This window comes from Drosophila miranda (genome assembly GCF_003369915.1).
Source record: "Drosophila miranda strain MSH22 chromosome Y unlocalized genomic scaffold, D.miranda_PacBio2.1 Contig_Y1_pilon, whole genome shotgun sequence".
In the NCBI taxonomy this organism is placed as follows: domain Eukaryota; kingdom Metazoa; phylum Arthropoda; class Insecta; order Diptera; family Drosophilidae; genus Drosophila; species Drosophila miranda.
The window spans coordinates 6,952,369-6,966,758 of record NW_022881603.1 but is presented as its reverse complement, the minus strand read 5'-3'; the positions used below and the strand labels follow the sequence as shown (position 1 = coordinate 6,966,758).

The following is a 14,390-nucleotide window of genomic DNA, read 5'->3' as shown; positions in this document are numbered from 1 at the left end:
AGAAGGGTATTTCATTGTTGCTATCGATAAGCGGGAAAACTGCCAACTGCTGAAAAACTGCACCTCGAATGAAATGCTGCTGGACTGCCAACCTGCTTTAAGTAGAGCGCAAAGTATGAAAGTGAATGAAAAAAACACCAATGTTTAAAAAAACGAGGGGGAACGTTGTGAGTTGCTGCGGACACCGCAACTCTACAGTTATACCCGATACTTAGTCAGTATGGCTCTCCTCCGGCAGACGCCGCTAATATTAAACGACACGACAAAGAGTGCGTGCGAGAGAGACAGAAAATCAGTCTGAGCGTGACGTCGGGCGCTGCGTAGCCAGTGCAAATTGATTTGTTCCTTTTGGGTATAAAAATGATCCGATCTGATCCAGATTTAGCAGTCTAAAAGATATGGTCATTATCTATGATTCTGCGTTTTTAGTTTTCTCGAATCTGCAATATTGTGGATGCAACAGATTTTCGTCCTTTGTGGGGGCGGAAGGGGGTGGGCCGAAATTCTGAGATATTCGTTTTATAGTGAGATCTAACAGAAGTGCGGATACCAAATGTGGTTACTCTAGCCTTACTAGTCTCTGAGATTTGTGGATGGCCCAGATTTTCGTCCTTTGCGGGGGCGGAAGGGGGTGTGGCGAAATTTGGACACGAAACGGTCAAGGTCCGATATCACAGGAGTGTGGATACCAAATGTGGTTGTTCTGGCTCTTATAGGTTCTGAGATCCTTGAACTCATATTTTGCAATTGGCAAAGCCGACCATGAAACCTGTGTGTTAGAGAGAGACAGAGCGAGAAAGAATGAAATTTTTTTCTTGATTTTGGATACAAAATTATACGATCTGGTTGAGAATCGTTTCCGACCCCATAAAGTATATATATTCTTGACCAGCATCAATAGCCGAGTCGATTGAGTCATGTCTGTCTATCCGTCTGTCCGTCCGTCCGTCTGTCCGTCCCCTTCAGCGCCTAGTGCTCAAAGACTATAAGAGCGAGAGCAAGGATGTTTTGGATCCAGACTTCTGTGATATGTCACTGCTACAAGAATATTTCAAAACTTTTCCCCGCCCCCACAAAAGGCGAAAATCTGTGGCATCCACAATTTCGACGATACGAGAAAACTAAAAACGCAGAATCGTAGAAAATGACTATATCTTCTAGAGTGCAAAATCTGAACCAGATCGTATAATTATTATAGCCAGAATCAAGAAAACAATTTCATTTTTTCTCGCCCTGTCTCTCTCTAACACACACGTAGCAAAGCCGGCTTTGCTTAGAGTAAAACATACGCGCGTACATCTCAGAGACTATAAAAGCTAGAGCAACCAAATTTGGTATCCACACTCCTAATATATCAGACCGAGACGAGTTTGTTTCAAAATTTCGCCACACCCCCTTCCGCCCCCGCAAAGGATGAAAATCTGGGATATTCACAAATCTCAGAGACTATTAAGGCTAGAGTAACCAAATTTGGTATCCGCACTCCTGTTAGATCTCACTATAAAACGTATGTCTCAAAACTTCGCCCCACCCCCTTCCGCCCACACAAAGGACGAAAATCTGTTGCATCCACAATATTGAGGACACGAGAAAACTAAAAACGCAGAATCATAGATAATGATCATATCTATCAGATTGCTGAATCTGGATTAGATCAGATAATTTTTATACCCAAAAGGAACAAATCAATTTGCACTGGCTACGCAGCACCCGACGTCACGCTCAGACTGATTTTCTGTCTCTCTCGCACGCACTCCTTGTCGTGTCGTTTAATATTAGCGGCGTCTGCCGGAGGAGAGCCATACTGACTTAGTATCGGGTATACCTGTAGAGTTGCGGTCTCCGCAGCAACTCACAACGTTCCCCCTCGTTTTGATTGCAATGTGCATGGTTCGGAGAATACGACTCACAATGGAAAACTATTTCGTTTTACTGCTGATTCTTTTGGCTGTACCTTGGTCCTTTGAGGCCACCCCCAAGCTTAAGCAAACCAAGGCTGCCATTATAGACTTGAAGAACAAAACTGAAGTAGTACCGTCAAGTAGCATGCCCATTGCCAATGTCACAGCCGTGCACGAGAAGTTGGCAGAAGTCCACATTGATCAGCACAAAACCATTCGCATTAGCAAAGGAGATCTGGATGATCTATTGGACGTTTATATGGGTAAAGTGCAGAGTGCAGAGTGCAGAGAGTGCAGCCACCATCAAGGACAGAGAAAATGAAATAAACAAGCTTCAAACCAAGGAACACACTGACGACGATCTACTGAAGAGATTTGAGAATCTCACAGAATATACAGCCAAACTGAAGGAAAAGGCGGATCAAATCAAGGAACTCGAGCAGAAGGTCAAGGTCTACGAGACCAGATTGAAGAGGAAACAGCACGTGTTGAGTGATTTAAGAAAACAGAACACCTCCAGTGCGGCATTGATCGATCATCTGAGAGCCAAAGTCTTATATTTTGAAGGTAAATTCAGGGAGAAGAAGGACGACCTGTTGGCAGACTGGGAGGCAGCCACCACCTCTTGTATGCCCTACGGCATGTCGTCTGGGATTCATTTGATCTGGTGTCCTGTGAGGGTCTCACGGCCGCCGGTCCTGGATGGATGGCTATTCAGCGTCGACTGGATGGCTCTGTGAACTTCTATCGCAACTGGGATCAGTACAGGAAAGGGTTTGGCAAGCTCAACGGGGAGTTCTTTTTTGGCCTCGAAAAACTGCACCGCCTGACCAGCTCCCAGCCTCATGAGCTCTACATAAGCTCGGGTAGTATCAAGGAAATTCCAGCGACGCGTTACGCACCCATGACAAGATGAAATTCTCAACCTTCGATAGGGATAACGATGAATTTACGCATATGAATTGCGCCGAGTATCACCACGGAGCCTGGTGGCACAACTTCTGTTCACGAAGGTAATTCATCCGTCCACTGAGTATCACACAAACACATACGAATTATTCAGTTAATATCCTCTTCCCATAGCAATTTGAATGGCAAGTACTTCAAGGCCGAGGTGGACAATGTCCAGGGCATTTTCTGGGAGCAATGGTATAGCCTCAGATCTCTGAGATCCGTACAGATGCTAGTCCGTCCAAAGAGCCAAATGGAGCTGAACGATTTACCAAGGACCAAGCGTACAGTACCCCTAAAAATTCATTAAAATGAATCCCTCCATCAGCTCAACACACACGAATGCCCATTATTTTTAATAATTTACGCGTATTATGTTTGTTTCTATAGGCTTTAAGAGCATTGTTAAACCAGATAAATCTCAATACGAAGCCGAGCGCCAAACGCCGAACCCCATTCGTCTTTGTTATTTACTCTTCCGACGACCGCCGCCCCGCCACCATTCGACAGTTGATTAGCTTTCGATTTTTCGCCCTCTCCTCTCCCGGGTACAATAATTCTTCGTTACAGTTCACTGCAGTTCGCTGCTCTAGACATTTGTTTATTCGCGCACAAGTGATTAGTGCAATTAACTCTCATTTTCATTTTCATTTGTGCTCGCATTTCGTTCGCTGTTGCAACAATTTAATGAAATCTAATTGAGCTCTGACTCTGGTCTTGAAGTTCTTCTATGGGCCTGGTCTGGTCTGCCCCCACCATTTGTCACTTGCACTTTTATTGCCGAGGGACCGCTGTGGGAGTGGAGAAACTCAATTGGAGTAAATAAAGGCTTGACAAATTAGCCAAAGTCGAGGCATAAAATATAAATGAATATCGATGCGACGGAGGATTTGTGGTCTGAGAAGAACAATTTTTATTTAAATTGAGTTTATTCCAGTTTCATACAGAATCTTACAGATCTTTGGAACATTTAAACATTTGTTGTTTCCTCCAATGTTACTTTACTCTAATTTGTAGTTTCTAAGGCACTTAATATATGTATCTGCAGAGGCCTGAACAGAAGCCACCGCTGTTGCATGAACACTCGGATCAAATAAATGTAGAGTGCACTCTGCACTTTATTATACCCGATACTCAAAATGAGTATTGGGGTATATTAGATTTGTGGTAAAAGTGGATGTATGTAACGTCCAGAAGGAATCGTTTCCGACCCCATAAAGTATATATATTCTTGATCAGCATCAATAGCCGAGTCGATTGAGCCCTGTCTGTCTGTCCGTCTGTCCGTCCGTCCGTCCGTCCGTCCGTCCGTCCGTTCGTCCGTCCGTCCGTCCGTCCGTCCGTCCGTCCGTCCGTCCGTCCGTTCGTCCGTCCGTCCGTCCGTCCGTCCGTCCGTCCGTCCGTCCGTCCGTCCCTCCGTCGCCTTCAGCGCCTAGTGCTCAAAGACTATAAGAGCTAGAGCAACGATGTTTTGGATCCAGACTTCTGTGATATGTCACTGCTACAAAAATATTTCAAAACTTCGCCCCGCCCACTTCCGCCCCCACAAAGGACGAAAATCTGTGGCATCCACATTTTTAAAGATACTATAAAACCAAAAACGCAGAATCGGTGAGGATGACCATATCTTCTACAGTGCAAAATCTGAACCAGATCGTATAATGATTATAGCCAGAATCAAGAAAACAATTTCATTCTTTCTCGCTCTGTCTCTCTCTAACACACAGGTTTCATGGTCGGTTTTGTCAATTGCAAAATATGAGTTCACGGATCTCAGAACCTATAAGAGCCAGAGCAACCAAATTTGGTATCCACACTCCTGTGATATCGGACCTTGACCGTTTCGTGTCCAAATTTCGCCACACCCTCTTCCGCCCCCGCAAAGGACGAAAATCTGGGGCATCCACAAATCTCAGAGACTATTAAACCAAATTTGGTATCCGCACTTCTGTTAGATCTTACTATAAAACGTATATCTCAGAATTTCGCCCCACCCCCTTCCGCCCCCACAAAAGACGAAAATCTGTTGCATCCACAATATTGCACATTCGAGAAAACTAAAAACGCAGAATCATAGATAATGACCATATCTATCAGATTGCTGAATCTGGATCAGATCATTTTTATAGCCAAAAGGAACAAATCAATTTGCACTGGCTACGCAGCGCCCGACGTCACGCTCAGACTAATTTTCTGTCTCTCTCGCACGCACTCTTTGTCGTTCCCCCTCGTTTATATTTACAACGAGGTGGAACGTTGTGAGTTGCTGCGGACACCGCAACTCTACAGTTATACCCGATACTAAGTCAGTATGGCTCTCCTGCGGCAGACGCCGCTAATATTAAACGACACGACAAAGAGTGCGTGCGAGAGAGACAGAAAATTAGTCTGAGCGTGACGTCGGGCGCTGCGTGGCCACTGCAAATTGATCTCTTGCTTTTGGCTACAAAAATGATCCGATCTGATCCAGATTCAGCAATCTGATAGATATGGTCATTATCTATGATTCTGCGTTTTTAGTTTTCTCGAATGTGCAATATTGTGGATACAACAGATTTTCGTCCTTTGTGTGGGCGGAAGGGGGTGGGGCGAAATTCTGAGATATACGTTTTATAGTGAGATCTAACAGAAGTGCGGATACCAAATTTTGTTACTCTAGCCTTAATAGTCTCTGAGATTTGTGGATGCCCCAGATTTTCGTCCTTTGCGGGGGCGGAAGGGGTGTGGCGAAATTGGGACACGAAACGATCAAGGTCCGATATCACAGGAGTGTGGATACCAAATTTGGTTGCTCTGGATTTTATAGGTTCTGAGATCCTTGAACTCATATTTTGCAATTGGCAAAACCGACCATGAAACCTGTGTGTTAGAGAGAGACAGAGCGAGAAAGAATGAAATTGTTTTCTTGATTCTGGCTATAATAATTATACGATCTGGTTGAGATTTTACACTCTAGAACATATAGTCATCCTCTACGATTCTGCGTTTTTGGTTTTATCGTATCTTTAAAAATGTGGATGCCACAGATTTTCGTCCTTTGTGGGGGCTGAAGTGGGCGGGGCGAAATTTTGAAATATTTTTGTAGCAGTGACATATCACAGAAGTCTGGATCCAAAACATCGTTGCTCTAGCTCTTATAGTCTTTGAGCACTAGGCGATGAAGGGGACGGACGGACGGACGGACGGACAGACGGACAGACAGACAGGGCTCAATCGACTCGGCTATTGATGCTGATCAAGAATATATATACTTTATGGGGTCGGAAACGATTCCTTCTGGACGTTACACACATCCACTTTTACCACAAATCTAATATACCCCAATACTGATTTTGAGTATCGGGTATAAAAATGGCATTGACGTCGTTGACGATGTAGCCCGCCCATCTAGCCCATTGTAAATCTAGCTAAAACGAGCACACGCGGTACATAGCGATTTTATTTTACATATTAAAATTATTTTTAAAAAGGTATAACAAATTGGTAAAAATGCTTTTTTGTTCATGAAAAGCTTTCAAATAATACAGTGACCAATAAAAGTCTAAGCATCACACCCATTTAATTAATTGTACATATTCAGAATGGGTGTCAGGCTTAGACTTTGTGGGTCACGGTCAATGGTATGTAGTTCTATGGATTATGCATCACATTTAGCCAATTTCTGAAGAGCGCTCTTGACAGCAGCCAATTTGGCTTGGTCCTTGTTGGAGCCGAAACCAGTGACCCGAATGGTCTTCTCCATGCAGGTGAACTGGCAGTACATCATCACAACGTCCTTGTCTACCAGGGGCGGACCGTAGACGGGATTGGCCAGCTTTTGCTCATGGAGCTGACGAATCGGGCTGATGGGTATATCCTGGGAGAATTCCTTCAGTACGGGCTCAAACAAATGGTAGATCATCTGCCAGGTTGTGTGCAGATCCCGGCAATCCAGGTAGACGGCCGCGATAAGGGCCTCCAGGACATCGCCTAAAGCCTTGGGGACATCTACGTTTTGCGCCAAGTTGAAAGCACCGATGCGTGGACCGTCTTCCGACTCATTTTCCATGGCCATCTCCACTTCATCGTCCAAGTCCAGAATAACGGGCTGCACATCTCTCTCCTCGATCAGAAAACGTACATGATTCGTGACTCTGTGTCCCTGGCTCCCTTGGAATTTCACAAACTTGCTGATGGTCTCAGATAGCAACGCGTTCTCTGCCAGAATGAAGAGGTGCAGCTTGTGGCGCACGCAGATGCAACCCAGTGTCATGTTATTGACCAATGCCGAGCGCAGATCCGTGAGCTCGCCCGGACGCAGCTTGGTATTGTTTTCGAAAATGTATGCAGAGATGAGAAAATCGAGTATGGCATCGCCAATGAACTCCAGCTCCTGGTAGCAGCCGGTCAAGCGATTGGTTGGAAACGACGGATGCGTCAGGGCCTGCAAGAGGTAGCCCCGATCCCGAAATTCGTAGCCCAGATTCTGCTCTAAATAGGAGTGGCTGTTCAGGAAGCCATCAATATCGTCAGGGCTCGCGTTGTCTCGCATCTTGGTGCTCTTCAACTGAAGATCGAGCAGCTGCGACAATGGCTAATCAACGTCCGGCTTGCAAATGCCGAAGTATTCCAGCATGCGGAAGCCATGTTGCAATCCATAGTTTCTCACAACGACTCCCAGAAGGGCCTCCAGAGTGTCAGCCACCACCTTGTTCTGAACAGCGACCTCACCAAAGAAGTAGTTCACGCCGGAGGAGAAGTCCCGGCCGGCATAATAGCCTTGCTGATTGCTCTTGCAACCTTGCACAAAGCGACGATAGGTATCCTCGTTGCAACGACCTGCCAGAATCTCCTCGTCACTAAGGGCCAGATTGAAGAGATTATGGGGACCAATCAGTTTGGCAAAGCTCGGCTGCTCCGTCCACACATCCAAGACATCTTCGGGCAGATTAATGCTGGGCGGAAGCCACGTTACTCTGGGGTCGAACAGACTGCAGCTAATACGACTGGGAATATCCGTCTCCCTGAGGCAATACATCAGGTCCTTGTTGGACACCAGCCTCGACTTGACCTGCGTGAGCGTGCCTTCGTTCCAGTCGGGATACCTGCTGGCCAGGTAAAGACTGGCACTCATCTTGAGAAACGAGTCACCCAACAGCTCCGCTCGCTCCATATCATAAACATCGGTAGATCCCGCTGTGGTGATGGCCGCCAGGAACTCAACCTGGTGGGCCGGAGTGATGTGATCATCGGAGACGCTCTTCATCAGAACCGGCAAAACATTCAACGACTGTGGTTTGGGAGCTGAGCTGGTCGGCGGGAGCAGGGCAGGCCGGGCGGCAGGGGGCATCTTGAACTGCGTCTCCAGCCAGAACTCCCTGTCGTCCTGCTCCATTTTGTCGAGAGACGCCACTTGGCCGGATATAAAATTGTTGTAATAGTTCAACTCCACGGTATAGGCGGACATGATGTTCCGGGGTAGGTCTACGGGTTCCAGGTACTGCTGCCACGAATGTTGTAAGTCGCGTATCTGCAGTGTCTTCATCCCAATCTCAACTTCTTTGCTGGGTAGGGGCTCCAGAATAGAGCGTGACCCTTCTTCATAATCATTGGGAACGGCATTGCCATGGGAATCCACATTGCGGCGCAACGACCAGTCGATCTCCAAGAGCTTTGGCCTATAGTCAACTCCATTTTGAGGTAGATGTTGCAGCCCCAGGTAGGTATTGAAGCGTTGTCGTAATGCCTCAGCATGCAGCATGAAGTGGAGCCGGTTCAAGATGCTGGGTAGAAACACTGCTTTTATCCAGAGGTCGCCGGGGAAATCGAAATTAAAGCAGAGCTCCGGAACGAGGATGATCTTGACCCTGGCCTTGCTCTGGGCCGACGTCTTGCCCCGCTGCTGGACATAGAAGTTCAGTTGCTCCGTAAGCTCGCGCACCTCGATCAGGAACTGGTCCATGCGAACAATTCCTTCGATGTCATCGCCATACTTGGACGTGGTGAACTCGCCATAGCTCGTGTTCTGGTGGTTGCTTTCTTTTAATCAGGCTGCTCGGAGTCAGGTCTCTGCGCACCTTGTGCACGAGCATTCGCTTGCTCGCGAAGTTGGCATACCACTGAGTCACAATTTTCCCCTCATAGTCCTCTGGACGCGGCGCTCGCTGTTCCTTGCGCTGCTTCACACTGACAGGCTTCGGGGTGGGCAGACGCTGGAACTGACGGACCAGCCAGGTAGGAGTTGTCCTTGCCTCGACGATCCAGTACAAAGCAGGGATGCCAGATCTTCAACAGATCGCGGAACAGCATTCCATGGAACTGATGCAGTTGCTCCAGCTGCTCCGCACTTGCAATAACCAGCTCTCGCGGGTGCTCCCTAACCTGCACATGCAATGGGCCCTGGTTGCAGAACAGCGGCATCTTCGAGAGAGGCGGCAGCTGCTTCCTCAGCAGCAACGGAAAGTTCCTACCCGACAGCATGTTGTCGTGGATGTACTCTGTGTAGTCGTTGCGCTCGAACTGCGGCTCCAAAATGATCTCATAGGCATAACAGACTTCACCCACCCGTGGCCGGCAATCGTACAAGTCCGTCGGACAAGAGGTCTTGAAGGTAGTTTGTGTATCCGGCTTGAGTTACTGCTTGTTTACCTTATCGATAACTAAAAGCACCCAAGGAGGAGAAAGATTGAACAGAATAAGTGGGTATTTGATTGAATAAGACTCACCATCGTCGCTGTATTTCTTCCAGTGGTCAAAGTGAAAGTCGGCTATCGCCGTCACCCGGTCCTTAAGCGTGACGGGTAGGAAACGCTCGTTGAGCTCCCCCGTGGAGTACAGTTTAATGCAGGTCTTAAAGGCTGCCGATATTTTTGCCGCCTTAACGGAAGTCATGGGATCGCTCTGGAATGATTCGAACATGATTACTGACTGTCGACGCTGGGTAGTCCATTTTGGGCTTACATAAATTTTATCCCGCACGGACGAGCTGAGTGGAAGTTCGATAGAGACGACTTCTTTGCTTGCTGCCTGTGTGCCAAAGAGTTCCCGCTTCTGGTCCTAACTGATTAGTGTGATCCAGGGCTCCACAAAGCCGAATGCATCCGAGGGCAGGCTCTGGCAGTAGCGGTGGAGCAGCATCAAGGCACTGCTAGGCAGCAGCACGGCACCTTTTTCGTTTATAAATGGTGGGATCAATTCGTGGAAGTGATCGGCTATCTCTTGCATCAGGGGTTCGGCCCGATCCAGGACGCGATCCTTTAAATACTCTCCGATGTCGGTATGGGCTTGGCGATATTGATTGATTTGTTGGTTGGTTTTTATGCGGTCAAGCTCTGCGAAAAAAAGCACAAACTGGGCCTCCTTGGATCGAGCCCGCCCCTTCGTCTGCAGGCACATGTTGAATGTCTTTAAAGGATCCAGGATCAACACGTAATTGCAGGCCTTTACATCGATGCCTTCCTCTAGAACGATCGAACAGACCATCAGGCTGGCTTCGCCATCCCTAAATTGATGAATGGCCTTTGATGGGGATTGCGACAGGGGAGAATAATATACTTTTAATATAATGTTCTGTGCTGAGGCCCGAGGCATAACGTACCGACTTTTGCCACTTGCGCTCCAGGACGCTCTCACAATCCGCTGAAACTGAGTTGCGGCCCACCATAAACTGCGGCACGAGAACATCGCGCAGCGCCGGAATAACCGCAATGAACTTCTTCAACAATTGGTATATGCATTTGCTCGTATACCGGCGCTCAACGAAGACCAAGCAGCAAATATCCTTGGAATCCTTGCCCGTGAACGTTTTCTGCACGTAATGCAAAAATCTCTGCACCTTGGGAGTCGAAAAGTTCATGATGGTTTCCTCCGTGTGGACTGCGTCATCGGGTTCCGTATCATCGTCGACCAAATCGCGAAGCTTTTTCTTTAGCATGTGATTGATCCGGTTACACAGACAGATGGCCAACTTATATATGTGGGTCAGGGCAAGGGTTTCCGACTGATGCAGCTTGATTTCAAACTCTAGAATCACCGATACTATGGCCATGGCTGCCGCATATACGCCGTAGTGCTCCAGCTGGTACTGGAAGTCGTTGAGCAGAGTCTTTATATATCCTTTCTTGTGCGGATCGCGGGGGGTCGACAGTCCCTTGGAATAGCGCGTAGGCTGTTTGCCAATCTCCAAATCGTCTAGGCGTACGTAGAAGTGCTCAATGCATCTATGTATGGCGTGCCCGATCACAAGGCTCCCCACTTGGTTTGGATAAGTCACTAAACACTCCCTTGGTTTGGTGGAGTAGCTGCAAAAAATAAACAGAGCTGCTATAGCGTGATTTCTTCTATGGAAAGGGCTTAAAAGGTCTCACAGCATCACGTTTTTCAATTCCTCCGTGTCGGACACGGTGATGATATTGCTTCTGTAGGTCGTCTCCAGCTCTCTGAGCTTTTGAGCGACCAGCTTAAATTCGTTGCCTTTAATGAGTACACCCGTCAGTCCCAAAACGCGCGGCAGTGGCGTGTTTCGGTCAGCGAGTAAAAACAGATGCATGAACTCATGGTAGGGATGGTGGCCAGTGCCATGGTGGCACTCGTCTATAATCACGATGCTCACAGAGCTCAGCTCCAAGTACATCTGGGTGACCATATTCAACATGACTTGGGCTGTGCCCACCAGAACCTATTGTCGTTGTAAGATATAAGAAAATTCAATTAGAAAAAAAAAGCCAGGGCCAAATTTGTAAAGCACTTGGAAGCACAAATACTAGTGCATCCGTTCTATATAAACGAATATCAGAAATGCATATTGGTTTGATGAGGCGTCATGAGCTCGACACTAACTTGGCTATCGCTTATTTCGTGGCTCCATTTTATTTTCGACCAGTCGTCGACGCCCTGCTCCCCCACAAAGAACCCCACTTTGGGATTTGAGAACTTCCTCACGGCCATTGCCTGCTGGCGGGCTAGCTCGACTGTATTGCACATAGATATAGCTCGTTTTCCGCCCTCCTCGATTGATCTGTAGGAGTGTAAACAAATCCGAGAATTCAGTTCAACAGCTACATATGTTCAACGAGGTGGAACGTTGTGAGTTGCTGCGGACACCGCAACTCTACAGTTATACCCGATACTAAGTCAGTATGGCTCTCCTGCGGCAGACGCCGCTAATATTGAACCATACGACAAAGAGTGCGTGCGAGAGAGACAGAAAATCAGTCTGAGCGTGACGTCGGGCGCTGCGTAGCCAGTGCAAATTGATTTGTTCCTTTTGGCTATAAAAATTATCTGATCTGGTCCAGATTCAGCAATCTGATAGATATGGTCATTATCTATGATTCTGCGTTTTTAGTTTTCTCGAATGTGCAGTATTGTGGATGCAACAGATTTTCGTCCTTTGTGGGGGCGGAAGTGGGCGGGGCGAAGTTTGGAAATATTTTTGTAGCAGTGACATATCACAGAAGTCTGGATCCAAAACATCGTTGCTCTAGCTCTTATAGTCTTTGAGCACTAGGCGCTAAAGGGGACGGACGGACGGACGGACAGACGGACAGACAGACAGGGCTCAATCGACTCGGCTATTGATGCTGATCAAGAATATATATACTTTATGGGGTCGGAAACGATTCCTTCTGGACGTTACACACATCCACTTTTACCACAAATCTAATATACCCCAATACTCATTTTGAGTATCGGGTATAAAACAATGCAAGCGACTTACTTGTCCATGTCTTTGGAGAATCGCTTCAGGGCCAGGATGGCCACGTATGTCTTGCCAGATCCGGTCGGCAAGTAGATTATCCCATTGTTCTTCATAATATGATCCACGAGACGCAGCTGATAGCTGCGAGGCTGCAACAAATGCGAATGCATTTTTACAATTCAGCAAAAAGTATAAACTTATGTATATGCACTGGAATTTATATTATTTATACCTTTATTTCGGATTCTCCACTATGCACGTTGTCTGCCATGATGATCCTATTTGCTCCGGGTGCCAGCTGAAAGTGATGAAATAAAATAAAATTCAGTGACTGCAGGCACAAGCTCGCCAACTAAGATGATTGCTGACGTGGCTATAATGACACAGCAGGTTTTTCTGGATGTGGCCAGCTACTAGCTGGAAGTACGGGGATTTACTTTTTTTTCCAGTCACCGTTCTCTGTGTGCGGAAAACACCGCGATGGACGCGCAGGTTGACCGGCAAATGTCTCGCCTCACCTTTGTTTTAATTGAACTTTGTTCCACCGATATATTGTATTGAACAAGTATTTGATCAGATAAGATAATAAATTCCAAGAGCTGAATAAATAAATTGCCAAAAAAAAAAAAAAATCAAATGAAGTCCTGTCCCTCAGTATTATCCGCGGGATTATCGGAAAATATACCGTCCGACCCTCAGAAATATACCGAAATGTACCGTCTCATTTAAAAAATATACCGTAAATATACTGACGAATTCAAGTTCTATTTTACATATTCCTCGTTTATCATATTCCGTGGGATATTACTAGCTATATAGAACATTAAGCCATGCCCACATAATTTTATCCGATTAGTGAATCTATTTGCGAATTGACTAGTTTATTTTAAACACTTGCTTTTATTGGATCTTGTCTAAAAGAAGGTATTAGTGAAATAGGTCAACCAAAAAACGGTTTTAGCGAAATAAGTCAAAACAAAAAAACGAGGCTAGTCGTTCATATTGCTCAATTTAGAGATTCCGTTGAATAATTCTGGCTAACTAAAACCCTTAGTCCAGCTCACGTAATTTTAGGCCGTTGATAAATACATTTTCTACAAAATTGGTTAGTTTTTAGTCCTTGCTTTTATTGTATTTTGACTTAAACAAGGTTTAAACAAAATAGTTTAACAAAAAAACAGTCGCAGTGTTGCTGGTATTTAAAGACATGATGCGTGTATAGCCCTTTGTGTACCCTGTTTTCCAAAATGTTTTTAAAACGTAATTGATGAAGAAATTTTCTCAAATTGATATGTGTTAGACATATTCATGCATGATTATTCTTGGTCTCTGTAGAAAGATATCGTTGAAATAGGTTTATATATTCCAGAAGGGTATTTCATTGTTGCTATCGATAAACGGGAAAACTGCCAACTGCTGAAAAACTGCACCTCGAATGAAATGCTGCTGGACTGCCAACCTGCTTTAAGTAGAGCGCGAAGTATGATAGTGAATAAAAAAACACCAATGTTTAGTGTGGACGTTGACATGCAATGACTGCATCTTTCAAGAGGCGATGCAGTTACTGCACCGTCAAGTGGCCCGTGTGACACCAGCAGAAGGCTGTTACGCGCGGATCCCAGGCAAAACGCAGCCCTCCTCCCGCCCAACCGACCGAGGGGCGCTGCCGCATGACGCGCGGTGCGTAGCCGAACCAAACGCGAACATGCAAGAAAGATAGCTATTAGACTAACATTCGAGGAAAATTAGTACTAAACTTACTAAGAAACTAAGCATGCAATCAAAGTACAAATACCACTACAGTTACTAATTAATAGAAAGGTGTGTAAGGATTAATAATTTAATAAGAGGAAGAGAAT

At 46.1% G+C, this 14,390-nt stretch overlaps 2 pseudogenes; one reads left to right on the top strand and one right to left on the bottom strand.

The window, feature by feature from the left end:
* The first annotated feature begins 1,911 nt into the window (after positions 1-1,911).
* LOC117190391 lies at positions 1,912-3,162 on the top strand (annotated as a pseudogene).
* Positions 3,163-6,274: 3,112 nt separating this feature from the next.
* LOC117190579 lies at positions 6,275-13,148 on the bottom strand (annotated as a pseudogene).
* Positions 13,149-14,390: the final 1,242 nt, after the last annotated feature.